The sequence below is a fragment of the Ischnura elegans genome, chromosome 6 (assembly GCF_921293095.1).
Source record: "Ischnura elegans chromosome 6, ioIscEleg1.1, whole genome shotgun sequence".
Lineage (NCBI taxonomy): Eukaryota > Metazoa > Arthropoda > Insecta > Odonata > Coenagrionidae > Ischnura > Ischnura elegans.
Genome location: NC_060251.1, coordinates 30,366,790 through 30,383,106, shown reverse-complemented (window position 1 = coordinate 30,383,106; position 16,317 = coordinate 30,366,790). Strand labels below are relative to the sequence as shown.

Genomic DNA, 16,317 nt, shown 5'->3' with positions numbered 1-16,317 from the left:
TGAATTTGTATCGCAATGTACCGAAGTGTAAATATCGGCTGTGTAAGACGGTTTCAATGCCAACTTTGACACTTATTCTCACTTTACGTTTTCGATAAAAACCAATACTTTGATATGGAAATCATTTTTCTTAATAATTTACTCATTTAAATAGTTCACTGTTGCAATACTACAAGGCGATGGCAGTGAAAAATATCATGTGCTATTTAAATTGAAATTCAAATTATCAATAAAATATAATTCGAGTTCCCTGATGAGGGAGTCGCTTTCGAAGGACTTCCTATAATATAACAGAGCACAATATAAGAGAACGGTCATTCGGCCATTTCATTGCGTCAAACAAATTTTATAACCCATTTCCCCATCAAAAATTTTACTCTGCGTGATGGCTAAATCGTTGGGTGAATGAAATCGCCGGCTGCACTCGTAACAGCAAGGAAAAAACAGAAAATTCTGAGCTTATTCATTTCGTGAGTTACTCAGGATATCGAGGGAGCGCAGTAGCCTAGTGGGTGGAGCTCTTAGCTGCTGATCGAGGCGTCCCGGGTTCAAAACCCAGGCAAACCCACCGCAAAACCCCCAAGCAAAATCCTTCAAGGGCGAGGTGGTTCAGGAAAAGGATATGGCACCCTTATCCGGAATGTGCGAAAATCGCACGCCTGTGGCTTTCTCTGGGGTGAGCTCTACCGTCACCCACCCAAACCAACCTTCATCTACATTTAAATACTACCCCGGCTAAAAATGAGTGGGGCAGGTGGTGTTAGCACACCAGCCGTTTACATCTAAAAAGTAAATTATCAAGCAAAATTTCTACTAGCATTTATGAGAGTCCTTAATGATTCGGGGGAAAACGAATACCCATATCCTTCCATTCGGCAAAATATCTCTCTTATTTCATCGCTTATGTCGGACACATAGTTCGGAAATATATATATGGAAATATAGTTTGAAATAGTAAAACAGAAAAACCTTAGGGTTGAATTATTGAGTTAGTGACATTAAACGCATCTCCAAAGGTGTTATCAGAGGATGGGTCTAGGTTATTAGTGTGCGTGAGAACGCAGACGGGAGTGACTATAAAAAGACCAGATCATTATTTTAAGACCACAATCACAGCTTGCTGACCTACAGGGTACGACTAAAAAGATTCCCTATAATAACCCTCCCACTAACTCAAAAGAAACTCAAAAGAAAAGGTTGACCTGGTAAGCATTAAAATGGGCAAAAAATATATGAGGGTCTGTAGGGATATATTGAAGGAAGGCGATGACCACCGACGCACCAGACAGGTTCGCCCGACTAACATTGGGGGTCATCGCGTGGAGATAAAAAGTGGGGATAATAGGTCACCGGTGATTGACCCGGCCGAAGACGACCCAGGTGTTGAAGTGTACTTACAGCAGCTGCGCAGGAAACCGGTGAGGGTGGAAGAGGCCAGCGGCAGGGCACCTTTGACCCGGTGGATGACCTCAGGTGTCCTCTCCGATGGCAGGGTTGTCCCTTCCGGTCACCGATCTGGAACAAGTGACGGGCGAGTAGCGGAGACAGCAGGCTTGATCTGGGCTCACGGTCAATTGAGTCCTGAATTTTATCGCAATACCTTCACACTTGCGATGCAAATATGGCGCCTGATGAAACTAAATTTTTGTATAGGCTAGAATTGTCAGAAGAGTTCACAGAACACCGCCACTCTCGATATCTTTTCTTATCGAGGCAGAATCACAGTAAATACGTTCCTGGACCTGAGAATTAATGCCACTTATAAACAAGTCCTTGTTGTGGTGGCATTCGCGAAGTCAACTCTAAGAGTAAGGGAGCTATAATGAAGAGAGGAGTTCGTTTCACCACTGACTAGCAACAAGATCGACTTCAAAGGCAAACTCCAAAGTTCGTCCCTCCTCTACCAATGTAAGGTGTATCAGAGCAGAGGATGGTGTCGACTCCAGAAGTGCTCCGTGTCTTATGGCAGCTCTGGAATGAACTAACACTTTGCGTCTCGCCTATTAGAGGTGTGCCGGGGTCGCTTTGCATACCGGGAAGGCATAGATGGGTGGGGATGGAGCGGTGTTTAACCTTTGCCAACGGACCTCGATGACCACCGCGGAGCGGACCAGTTCTTAGCCTTTCCTCTCCCCCATCAGCATCGACACCATGAGTCTCTACAACCAATCCAAGCATCAACTTTGACCCCCCACCTCCATGGCAAACCAGAGAACACCACCCCTCAGAACGCCAATGACTAGGCAAGAAAAGCCAATAGACAGACCACTACCCCCAGAGAATCCAGTCCGGATAAAAACCCTCCGAACATGGGAAATTCGTGCGCGAAAAAAATCAGTTACTCCTTCAATTTTTCCTGACGTCCCCTTTTCGGGGGGTGGGGGATAGGTGGAAGAACCCCTTACCAATAACGAAATCCCTTTATAAAAAAAAGAAACTCCAAATATTTCTTTCTCCCTCCACCTTGCCGAGCGTGCGTGTGAATATTTCTTCGGCTCCGCGCGCGGAAGGTCTCGCCTTTTTTGCATACGTCCTCCCACCCTTGAGGATCCGACGCGGTTCCTCCTCTGGTCCCTTTCGCTCCTGTCCACCTGCATCCGACGAAGGCACGTACCTCCGTGCGGTGAGGCGAACAAGGGTAAGAGCACAGGGGCGAGGGGGGGGGGGGGGGAAGGGGCCTTAATAATATGCATGCGAGAGTGTCCATCATTTATCTTCGCCCCTTAAAACCCTTCACTTTTTTTCCTACCCCACCATCCTCCCTTTCTCCCGCCATATACTCTAAGCATAGGCTCTGACCAAGAGGGTTACTGGAATGTCCCCTATCGAAGGTCCGCGCAGTTAGACCGGGGCTTAGGAGCCAGAGGACGGGAAAAAATAATTTCCGGCGGGGGTACCGCAGGGTCACCGCTAGGGACCAGTCCGATTTACCTAAGAGTAAAAAAAATAATAATAATGTTCCCGAGAGGCTTCTCTGCTATTTTTCCTGCTCGGACATCTCCTTGCTTCAACCCTTTGCCCCTCGCATCCACGGCGTGCTTTTTTTTATTTCCCAAAATCCTTTTCGACAGTTTTCTCTTCCCATTCCACACTGATTGCCATTACCGAGACCAGTTTTCTCCGTCCTTTTTCTGTTTCCTTAACACGCCTCTGTCGATTGTTATGTCCGGTGATTACCACGTCCCATACCCTTACGCAGTGACCAAATTTTTTATACTATAATTTTTTTCAGAACCTCCGCGTCTCCAATCTTTTCACCGACATTTCTTTTTCTCCCGCCTTCTCCCATTGGCTGTTGCTACCAAGAGGATCCTCGGTTCCCACAAGTACGGTCAGGATCAATGCCATTTCTCCAGGGCAGGAAGGGGAGGGAGCCGGGAGGGATGCAACGTGATTGGACGATGCAAATGATAGTACCTAAACACCTCATTGGTGAGGTCAAGTTTTCCCTTTCCTTCGTTTGGTGATTCAACGAGACTTGCACATGCAGACTTAGGTGGAGGGTCTCCCAGTAAGGTTATACTCAATTGCTGCTGAGAGTACCAGGAATATTTGAGAATTCCGAAAAAATTAATAACTAGCATAGTTGCATTCATACAAATTCGTGGTCAGTATTCATACTCATACAGTAACATTTTCTACCCATCAAGCAATCATTAACCGCCAACTAAAAATATTCGGATTTGAAGAAAGAAATTCCTGTCACGAATGGCCACGAGGTACAAATGGCAAATGTATTGCCAAATCCGGGAAGTATTTTGTGCTGCTTTTTAATATCTCATTATCAGGCAGTTCAATTTGTTGAGTCGTGAAAATTTTCCAATTCATTCATGTAACTGTGGATGACTCGATCACTAGTAAGATTATTATTTCTGTGCTTAGGAAATCACCCTTTTATCATATTCATATTAAGTCCAAGGCAAGTAATTCGTTAGAGAATTCTTTTGAGGTCTCATTTTTCTTGTAACATTGTTTTTAGCATTCCCTCGTTGGTCTAATTTCATTCTTAATCCGATCATCCCGAATTTGTAATTTGCCTCTTTCGTCATCAATTAGAGATCATGCGCCTCTGTTTCTCGTGTCATTTATTTTACTCAGGTCAAAGTTTACGAACTGCGAGATTTCCTCGGAATCAATTACTTAGTTTTGGTTTGTCGTGTAACTAGAAACGAAAAATATGATTGATAGCAAATTCTTTTTAAAATGAACTGAACGTTATTTATGACCCCTCTCCTATTGCAATACCCAAATAGTTCCTTTCTCACCGCCGCCTTCGTATTTTGGCTGAGAGGTTAGAAGTAATCCGTTTATTCATGGAAAAAATAAGCGTGATGTTTACAATTGGAAATTTGAGAAATCGGGTGTTCATACGTTTATAGCAGCAGAAATCATCCAACCGGATCGGGAACTGAACAGAGAACACTGAAGTACCGGTATTCCGGATTCGGAGTATGGCATACCTCGGCATGCAGTGGCGGATACATATGGGGGCGCGGTGGGCGCGCGCCTACCCTTGCGGCGCCGCCCGCAATTCCTAACATTGAAGAACCATGACTCTTTTATATCGTAAGATGCCATTGTATTGTAAATGCGTATATTCAGTTAAAATGAAACTTTCCTGTGACTCCATTATTTTTCATTTCGATAAAAGTAAAGGTAGCTCAATATGTCTTCTGCGCAACCCCTTAAGTTTCTCTATATCCGGTATTGATTAGTGCTGGCCTCGGTGGCGGCGGGGTAAAGTCATCGCCTGCCAAACAAGAGGTCGAGGGTTCGAGTCTCACCTGGGGAGAATGCCCCTATTCAGGGCATGGATGTTCGTGTACGATTAATGGTTAACTTAGAAGAAAATCCCGATGTGAAAGGCCAATATCATGCTTTTCCGGTGGTATGGTGAATAAAAAAAAAAACACATAAATAAATTATGAAACAAATGGTTCATGTCAATTTCGAATGGTTTATGAAGAATATTGGTTTGAGGGAAAATTATATTAGACGGAAGACAAGTTGACCCATGGTTATATGCCCACTAACAAGACGACGTGCCCACAACATGCTGATAATGATGATGGATGCTCATTTGGTTCATATTGAACGATTTGAAAGAGTTATTCATCGGCAAGAGGCAAATAATCCTAATTATTACTACAGAAAGGCCTTTTTCTGTCATTCCGTTTATGCTCCGTTAATACTGCACCTAGAGTGATAAATGAGGTATCATTTTAAACGTTGAATAACCGGCTTTTGAGTAAAAATACAATCTCAATCTCAAATTTCCCTATTTACCCATTATTGACTTAAAATTTTCGATGTTGATTGCTCTTTCGAGGCATATCGACTCCATTCTTTTGGTTCTAAACTTAAAAAAAAAGGTTTAAAGACCCATAACTAAACCAAATAAACGTAAATAAGCAGGCAAAAACATTAGAAATAACATCTAAGAAATATGAAGAATGTTAAACAATATTGTTACTTCTAATATTGTGTTTTTAACAGTTTTGTAAATTGCGTGCCATTATTCAGTAAAAGACATCATGATTGTTCTTACTGGAGCCAAACTCTCTTGCCTCATCTATGGGGCCACCCTCGTTCATGTGCTCTTTCTCCTCCGTTTAGACCAGTGTTTCCAGTGGTGTCATGGCAAAATTAGCAGTGCCGGAACGCTTTCTCCTTAACTTTTTTTGTTGCAAGTTATGCCTGCAAATTTTAAATTAAATCTTTATTTAGGTCACGAATGTATACATTGGAAATATCGAAGCACCAAAATCGATAAAAGAGCTATTTGACTATTAAGTCTTCCCTTAAGCCGGAACGAGTGTGACACCACGACACCACTGACAATGAGTGTTTCCCAAACCTTTTTGAGCACCATGGATCCATTGGAGCCATTATTGGATCGATAAACCTATGCTCAATGCCCCCTAATCGGTAAATTTAAAATAATAATTAGAATCATAGACTAAATAACCAAATGAATGACATTGTAATAATTCAATTAAAAACGATGACTAATCGAATATTTATTTAGAATCTAATTGATACATAGTTTTCATAGCACATTCATGCAAAAGACTTAATAGACAATAGAAGGAACTTAAATGAGAATATACTTTTAACATAAAATAAATACCCCCATGCTGCCCACTTGGCTCTTTTCGCCCCGATAGACAAGAGCATCGTCTCCCAGGGGGCGGTAGCGCCCACTTAGGGAATCACTGGTTTAGACGGTGGAGGTCGAGTGATTTCCACCGTCGGGTCCGATCCGATCATCACCGATCGAGTGACGGTGGGAGTGGTTTCTAGCCTGACCGCGTGTCGTTGTCCTGAATCCTTCTCATGACTGTGTGTGCACGGCCTGTGCCCGGCGAACGAGGGCGTTTCTGATTTAGGCTGCTACTCATACTACGGAAGATCAGATCATATAAATAAAATAAGAGAGATAGACTGTAGAACAGACAGATTCAGAATGCCTTTTTTTCCACGATCAATAAGAGACTATGACGGCAGCGATAAAACTCATAAATAGATTAGATGACTTGTAGTGTAGCCTACTAACCAATGTAAAACTTAATGCATGTTTCCTAATTTTATTATTATTTCTAACAGCATATGGTAGTATAATTTTTTAGTATGCGTTACGTTTTTTATACTGTGTGGTGTGCATGTGAGAGTCCAATTGCATGCTGCATGCTGGTGATTGATCACCCCCTGCCAAACACCCTAGAGGTGGCTCGCAGGGTATTACGTAGTTGTAGACTAGGATGAGTGCTGCTTGCAGGGGCGATCTGGCTGCAGGTCGGTTGGTCGGCAATCGCCGAGGGATCCTAGCTCATGGGGCCCCCACTACTCTTGCATCTATCATGAAGTGTATGTTAAAAGTATTGTTAAAAAGACTCGGATTACTTGAACCTAAATTGCTTGAAGTGTAAGAAGATTAATAAAAATAAGATAAAGGTGTCAGAAGAAATGAATCTGATGCTTTTCTGAAAGGGTTATGCGAAAAGGTTATTTTAGAGGTTATTTTTTATATTTATTTGCAGTTTCAAGTAAGAAATTCGCTAAATACAAAATACTACCATGATACATTTTAAAATTTTATAAGCTGTGATTTTCTCACTTTTCATGGTAATTTATCTTAAAAAATTGCAATTTTCACTAACTTTTATCTAGTTTTTAACTAACTCAATAGCAACGAAATCCATTCCTGGAATTCCATAAATTTTCAGGGGGAGGATCCCCTTGTAAGAAGAGCCCCAGTCTCTGTATTGAATTCATAGTTTAAGCATTCAAAAGTGTTTCATGCAAGTGGTTTTTATAATAAGCCTAATGACACTAGATATCCATTCTGGATGCTTAAATTATGATGGTTTTTTTCTAGTAGTTGGTATGTCATTAATTTCTTCAATCATGAAAGTTTTGCATCGTAGTGGTAAACCTCAGAAATATCTGCCACAAATAACTGAGTCTATGTGTGAACAATAAAAATGACTGAGTGTAACCACCACAACCAGACGTATACAAGCATTTACTTCTTAAATAGTGGAGTTTCAATTTCGTACAGAAAAAGATACAATCGACGCGTATAGACGCGATAAGACACGTAAATGTGAACTACATTTCTTGTTCCTCTTAGTTGAATTTATTTAATTTGGCATAATATGAAGCTAGTTTCCGATCTTTTAAAATAAAAAGCGCATTTTTCCGGAGAAAAATCTGAAGGATGAGTTTTAGCGTTATTTTACCTCCAATAATGAAGGTGGTTTCTTAGAACATCCTGATATACGATGGTCTAGACTCCTAACAGAGTATTTCCAATAAAAACAATTCGCCACTTTAAGCCAGGTTCTAGCGATCCTGCTCAGCTGTCAGTTTACTCCTCCCCAATCATTCACCCCTCATCTTCTTACACCCACACTTAAATAACACACTTTAAAAACGGGTGGTTAGGGGTGGATATCTTTATCTGGAAATTACTGCCAAGAAGTCGAAATTCTGGGCTGGAAAATACAACATCACTAGGAAATATACTGATTTAAGTAATATGTGCAATAATGGACAAGTTTTGATTGCCTATAAATGATTGCGATACTTTTCCACCCAATATCACCTGAATCTTCTTAATATGCATATGGGAATCCTCTTGCATTCTGCAAACTGGTGATTGATCACCCCATGCCAAACACCCTAGGGGTGGCTCCCAGGGTATTATGTAAATCTAGATGTAGATGCATGGCTGTGCACTTGGGTGCCGATAAAAATCACTCAAGGGAAGCTCACTGACCTTTCGTAACAGCCCTCAACTTCTATCCTTACTCTATGGAGTAGGGGAGAAGCGAAGACCCGTTCGGCAGGAGCTAGTGACTTCATAACTTTGTTATCGAAGCAGGCGACTGATCGAAAACTATAAAAATATTTTCCTCTCTATTTTCGTACTCTTTAAAATTCGACAATTGAAATAAATTGTGAAACAGGTAGCTTTGGTCTCAGCTTTTGGTAATCGCGCAGCCACGCCAGATGCATGTTTATACCTACTCTAAAATAAAGTCAAGTCTTTGAATTTGTTACCAATATAGATTAGGAGTATCTGAATGGATCTCAAATCCGATCAACATTATACCAAAAATCAGTTGTGGCTGTACGTTCAAACATCTACAACAATGTGCCCAATAACATGAAGGACTCCACGAGTTTAAATGCATTCAAAAGTAAACTCGACTCAATTATGTCCACTTATCTGTGAATAAAAAATGAAAATGAAAAAAAAACGAAAATTAGTTCCTCTAATGGACATTTTTAGTTGCTGTTTATGTTTTCGGTTAGTTTTGCCTTTTGTAACTCTCAATAATTGTACTAATTTTTAGTACGTGTTTGTTCCAATCTGTTTTTATTGATCAACTTTTGGCATATAGATCTACATACTACCCTGAAATCCGCCTCAATAGGTGTGTGGCGGGGGTTGCTCGGACCCCAGCCATTGACAAACAAAAGAAAATGTGCGCGCGAAGTTTTACCTAATAATTATTATAGTCAGCTATATTGCGGGGGAAAAACGAATTTCCATATCTATCCGTTTGGGAAAATATCTCTCGTAATTTATCGTTTCTGTCGGACCTGGGAATGTTGTGGGGTTCTAATATTATGTTCTCAGTGTCGCTCTGAAGGATAAGCATTCTTAATTGCCCAAGGAACCTAAGGCCAGCGCATAACCTCCGAGTTCTAGCGGTTCCTAGCCTAATTCGTTAAAAATCTTCATATTACCCTGCGAGCAACCTCAATGGAGTTTGGCAGGGGCTGATTATACACCAACATACAGAATGCAATATGCAACGTCTTCATAGTAATCGAAAAACAGGCCATAGCAAACAACCTGCAGATGCTAATAGGCGGTATGAGCTCTCACCCGTCATACATTGTTCGATGTGAGTCGACGCAAACCATGAAAAAAAGAAGAAATTATTGAGTGCGTAAATATCCATGCAGGTTCATTAAAGCTTTCGCTTCCTGTAATCTGGTATCAGTTTCTGACGAGTTATAACCTAAGCAACAAAGTTCAAATAGATTTATATTTTAAGGTGTTATCAAAGGATGTAAGTCCAAGGATATTGGTAAATTTACTGTTGTGAAATCGATCGATTCGGCTTTCACTTGGTGAAAATTCATACTGGATGAAGAAAAATAATCTTTGCAAGTCTTCACGTATTTTTACTGGGTACTACCCGTTCCATTTGCGAATGCATGACTTCATGACGATGTGGATTTATTTAATGGTGACGTACGTCAAGGTGGTGGATGGATATGGTAATGTACGTCATAGGTTTCGAATCTCGATAGAAATTCATGTAATATTAAATCTATTTAAATGTCACCTACTCGAAAATCACGGTATTGCGTCAAAGCGAGTCGTGCCTCTTAAAAATCTGTGAAAATTTACAAAGATTATATATATTTATTCCATTCGTTGTTTTTACCACTCAATTTAATTATTTAAATTATTTATGCAGTATCCCGCCATCAGATGCGTGGGCATCGTTTCCCCTCCGAACCTCCCCTGTCCTAAAACATCGAGGGGTGGGGAGGGGTTCATCTTCCGTGACCCCCACTCCTCTCCTTCCTAACCCCACCGCACTTGACTATGGCCCTGCCCGCATTACAAATCTCCCCTTCTCCTAAGTCGCACTAATCTCATGCTTCCTCTCCCCCCCTTTCTACCTGACGCGGGGAAAGGGACCCTATTTTTTTTATCCTCTCGGGGCCTCCAGAAAGAAGGCCTCGACCCCACCGCGTCCCTCCGAAAGGGCCCCGGCGGGGAAACCTGTTCGCGTGTTGCTCCGCAGAAGGGTACGCATCACCATTCAATCGGAAATCGATGCATTGATGCAGTGTCAGTTGCCATACAATAAGATTCCGAGTACAATGCGGATTTATTTTATCCAAGGGTTTAGAATTCCAATCGAAATTCACATCAGATTCGATACATTTAAAGGTATTATAATCCAATCAAAGTTATCGCGGTACGTCGAAGAAGGGCACGCATTACTATACGAGGGCAAATAGATGCATTGATCTATTGTCAGTTTCCATGCAACAAGATTCGGTGTACAAAGTGGATTTATTTTTGCTTTATTTAAACCAAAGGGTTGGAATTCCAATCGATATTCATATCAGATTCGATCTATTTAAAGATATTATAATCCCATTAAAGTTTGCTTGGTACGCCGAACAAACGCACGCATTACTATACAAGGGCAAATGGATGCATTGATTCATTGTCATTTGCCATACCTTTTTTATTTATATACCTTTTTCATCCCATAAACAGCGCATTTAAGTCCTTAACTGCGGTAGAACCTAACGAATAATAAAGTAGAACAATTAAAAATACCCGCACCCAGGATTGGAATTCAATGACTTTTCTTCAATGAGTCAAAAAATTTAATGTATTAATTTTTTAGCTACACACTTGCATGAAAACAGCACATTTAATGTCATTGCATGACGTAAAGGCCTAAAATGTACTGATTTCGGGAAGGGGAAATTTAAAATAATGAGCAAAATTTTATGAATCCCCAAAAAAAAGCAATGAATTCCGTGCAGGCATTTTTACACTCGCTTTTTTAAATATCATGAAAAAAGAGACCCAGGAAACGAGTCACCCACCACGTAAGCAATGACTAAGCTATATCTCTTTTTTTTCAGCATAATCATCCTAAGATTGGTTCGGCACATGTCTTCGCTCTGTTCTAATATCGGCCTATCTTTTAACAATCACACAATTCTTTTCCTTTACGTCCTTCATCATCTTCTCCATGTATTCCATGCGTGGCTTCCCTCAGCTGTTCTTCCATTCCTACGACCATTCAATGAAAATATTGATTATACTACCATCGACACACTTGTTCCTTGAAATGTTTAATTACAGACTTTGGCAGTTAACAACAATCAACTCCATTATCTCCACTGTTCGTAATTCATCTCACTTTTGGTTTTTTTTTGTTGCCCTCCTATCGCACTACTAAGCTTGTTTGGAGGCATCAATTAATTACTTGAGGCGTTTAGGGAGGGGAAGGGGTCAAGCCGATTCTCAACCAATCTCATGAGGGGGAAAGGAGAGTGCAAGCAAGAATCACGTAATTTTTTTTCGTCAAGAGACAGGGTTGCGAGAAAACTGGGTTGAATTCATCGCGTTATTAGTATAATCAAACCATATACTTAAATGATATTAAATAAAAATTATTAAAGAAATAGTTTTTATTAATAGATACAACGCAATTAAGCACATATTAAGGTATTTACTCTGAAAATACGCATTTTGAATAATGTCATGTGAGATTAGTGGGAGGGGGTCGGGCCAAATCTCAGGATATCTCACTAAGTGGAGAGAGGGGGTCTAAAAATCGCCAAAATCACCTCACGTAATTAATAAAAGCCGCATATTTACAAACCGCGGAGTAGCTACTTCAAACGACGTAAAGGCCAGGCCGGTAGGACGTTGGAGACATCTAGAGGAGTGGAAAGTAAACGCCCGCAATCAGCGCCCCCTAGAATCCAGATTTTCGTTGTGGTTCGACTGGCTCGCTGCCCAGCAAACAGGTGACCACGCCCCCTCGAAGCCCTACTTTCTTTTAAGTTCAAATATAAACTCACATCCCTTCAACTTGTTTCCGTGGTGTAGTGGTTATCACATCCGCCTAACACGCGGAAGGTCCCAGGTTCGATCCCTGGCGGAAACAATTTTTTTCTTCAACGATATCGCGACGCCTAGGAAGAGCAATTTTTAATTGAAAATAATGAGCTTGTGGATAATTCACGATTGCTAAGAGTATTTTTGGTCATAATTCTCGTCTATTGATTAAATGGAAAAGTTCAATGTTTTTTGTTAGTTACTAACATTTTTTAATTTGGCTTGCATCTTCGCTTGCGTATTACATCACTTGCCTGCTCAATAGCCGCGTGAAGGGTAGTGTTAACTGTGATTTAATTGATAAATTTGGGTGTTTTACGCCCTGCTGTCAGTCATGTCAGCATAGTCAACTCAAGACTCAAATAGATTCAGCGGAACTTGAGACTTTTATGTAACAGAAGGAACATTTTTCGAGTAAAATATTTTTAAACCTCAACGTCTCATTCAATCTAATCGAAATTACTTAACAAGTGACAAATATTGCGACATTACGATGGCTCAAAAATTGGTACACATTATAAAATATTCGAGCCCCTGAGGTATTTTTACAGAATTATTTAGTAGCATAAAGCTGAAGTATGTATTTTATTGATATAATTTAAAGAATTTTCGGGAAACTTGAATAAAGACAAAAGCAACAGCATTAATTATAAAACTGTGAAAATCCGTTTCATTCTCTCGAATAAAGTATGATAACCTGCTAAAAAGATGGAAGATAAAACAATACACTTCAAATGTATTAGTGCTTGAAAAACCACCGTGACCAGGCTTCGAGCCACAGTAAGAAATTGTTGGTAGTTGAAAACATGTATGTGTCACTAACTTAGTAAATTATCACTTTGTGCGGACACAAAAGCCGTTTAAATAAAAAAATTTAAAAAGTTAAGTTAACATAAACTGAATTTATTACCTTGGTACGTGTTGGTATTTTTCGGATATTAGAAATAAAAATAGAAAAACGAAAGTTACTTATTCAAAACCTCAGAGTAAGGATGGGGGAGAGTGCGCTTTGGCTACTGCGCATGTAGTCAAGATCCCGCATACACAGCATATACATCCCACACTTCCCACAATTCTTCCCACAAGGGATTCCCGCACTACTTCCCACGATCACGTGGTAACCATGTTGACTACAAGAATCTGCTACTGCGCAGCCTGAAAGCGCCCTCTACCCCAATCCTTACTCTGAGTTCAAAACCATCGTCCGCTCTTGATTGATTGATATTTGTCCCCGTATCTAGGCAACCGTTTGCGTCGCCCGATTCCTGCCGCCCACCGTAGGCTTTCTCCGATCCGTCACTTTCTCTTTCATTCTCCTGCCGCGTCGAGCGAAAAAAGCATATAATTCGCTTTCTTCCCCGCGAAAAGAATCCGGCGGGCACGGACCTAAAAGATGGTGCCTCCCGTGTGATTACACCCGCTTCTGCTGCGTCTTTGTTTTTTTTTCTTCTCCTCCGGAGTTCGCGCGGGAGAAATTCCGCGGATATCTCGATTCACCGCAACGCGAAGTAAGACTCTTTAAGTAAGATTTTCGAGGAATTCGTTTCCGTGCCAGCAACCGCACGGGCATTCGCAGACTTAAACTCATAATTCACGTAAAAACTTTCTAACGAAAAACAAGTCAACAGAAAAAATAAGAAGTAATGAAAGTGATTCCTTCTCTTCCTTAAACGCCACTGCATTTACCGACTTGATGCCCCTTCTGAGCTACCTTCAGGTGACATAACGGACTGTTTTTTGTCAGACGTAAGGGAATTGTATTAAAAAAGTATTGATTACTTCCTGTCTACTGCGTAATTTTAATTATAAATATCGCTTCATCGCCTTCACTCATTACAAGTTGATATTTTTTACACTTTCAACTTTGATTGAGAGAATATTGAGACATTCGTTTAACTATTTAATTATCACTTAATACTTGGTAAGCTTCCCCTGAGAAACGGTGTCCATCCTTATTTTACTAAAAATACCGAGGTAGGACAAACTTTTTGTATTTCATCACCTTGTCCAAAAAGATGTATGCTCCAGTCCATTTTATATCTGAATCGCATTGAGGAATCGGGACTGCCTTTCTAAGGGCCCAATAAAGCTATGGAATAAGCTAGACCTCCAGAATAATTTTCCTTCAATCCTTTATGATTTTCGAAGTATTTCCAATTTTCCCGGCGTATCGATAGCGGGAAGATTTTCAGGTTGCCTACCGGGTGCTGTTGAAGTAGTCTATCGGCAATCCGAAGGCGAAATCTGCCACTCGAAAAATTCTTTCTTCAATACGATTGATTACCTTTGAATTACGGTAACGAAAGTTGTAGACAGAATAAGCACGAGAAAAGATTAATAGAGAGTCTAAAACCATTAGGTGGGTAGTGGCCATCGAGACGAAAATCTTAACTGAAAGGCGTCGGAAAGGGCGAGAGAAAAAAATTGTTTCCGCCAGGGATCGAACCTGGGACCTTCCGCGTGTTAGGCGGATGTGATAACCACTACACCACGGAAACACTTGTCTGTACATTGGTTTCCAACAAAACAAACTTTCTCTTTGGGTTATCTGACCAAGGTATTGAAGTCAAAGTCCGCGCTGCAGGCACAGGAGGAGTGTTCCTCTCCGCTTATCTGTCGCATACCGATCACTCAACCTCGGAGAGATATGCGCATGCAGATATTTTAAGTCGATTAACACGTTACTACATCAAAGATAACGCATCAAGATACACAGCAAACAAATTAAATTGGCTTCTTCATAAACCATCTCTGACAATCTTAATTTAAAAGACGGATGCCATTGCTCATAACATATTGACCGCTGGCATAAGAAGTTGAAAAATCTCTTTAGCAATATTTTCATGCATAACAGGCCCGGAACTAGGGGGGGAAGGAGGGTACGTGCCGCGGTCGGCAGATTCCAGGGGCAGCAAAATTTGTATTAAAGTTAAAATTAAAAAAATATTTGATACTATACTATATTACAATAGCAAAAATACGGTGTGTAATTTCAGCACCCGCATCTCCCAAAATTAACTTACTTATATGATATATTTTAGGGGCGGGGGAGGGAGGTAGGGAGGGGTGATCAGGGGAGGATGGAACTGATCTTTGCCCCCCCCCTGACAATACTCCTGGTTCCGGCCCTGATGCATATATTCTTAATATTAATGCAGGGATTATTGTAGCTTAATGGGTAGAGCCCTTGGCTGATGATCGAATGGTCCCGGGTTCAAAGTCCGAGCGAAGGCTTCGGACACACCCAAAAAGATAACCCTCGATGTGTCGACCCAAGTAAGGAGCTGTCCCCCCTACCCTAATGGGTAATAGTCACATGTCTGGTCTAAATCCATGGGGGCATTAACCTCGCCTATCCCAACCAACCATTGGGATGACTCGCTGAGCTAACGTTGGTGCACTAAACTATGATTGATGATAAACTTAAAGGTCACCAATACTGGGGATCTCTCAACGTATGCGAAATATGCGACAATGACAATCATGAATTGGGGTTAGTAAAAAAATTCTCGATAAATCCATAGAAAGTTGAGAGACATACGCTACCTGATTCTAGTAGAGCCTCACTTGGAATATGCCTTTAGCGTGTGGGCCCCTTATGAAGTAAGGCTGATATATGAAATTAACTAGAGTGCAGCGTAGGGCGGCCATATTCATGATGGGCTGTTGCGATAAAAAGTGTGGCGTTTCCAATGTGTTTGGCGAGTTTGAATGTGGGATTAGGAGCGTATAGGCTTTTACTCAGTAAATTTGGAGAACATTTTCCCTCAGATTACGTGAAAAATATCCACCGTTTACCGTTTTATAATTATAGACGCGATTACGAGAAGAAAATAAAGGAAATAGATTGCAAAACGTAGAGATTGTAAATGCCATTATTTTTTCCTTACCATTAAGGATAGCAACGGTGTTTCGATTAATGAAATCAATGGCGTCATTCGCTAGAACGACTCTATAAGTTTATCTTATTTCATTTTCTAACCTTGCGTCGATTTACTATAGGAATTACTAATTGTTGGCAAGTTTCGAATTTGTATTAATGTGGACGTAAATTTTGCTATAATTCGTAATATTTTTATGTGTGGTGAGCATGAGGGGGCCTCTATGGCTTGCTGGTGATTGATCAATTCCTGCTT

General features: G+C 40.8%; 2 non-coding genes across 2 annotated transcripts; one reads left to right on the top strand and one right to left on the bottom strand.

Annotated features, from left to right (window-relative positions):
- Positions 1–12,157: 12,157 nt before the first annotated feature.
- Positions 12,158–12,230, top strand: Trnav-aac. The gene has a single exon. It is a non-coding gene; the product is annotated as a tRNA-Val (tRNA).
- Positions 12,231–14,606: 2,376 nt separating this feature from the next.
- On the bottom strand, positions 14,607–14,679 carry Trnav-aac. Its single transcript has one exon. It is a non-coding gene; the product is annotated as a tRNA-Val (tRNA).
- Between the last annotated feature and the right edge of the window lie 1,638 nt (positions 14,680–16,317).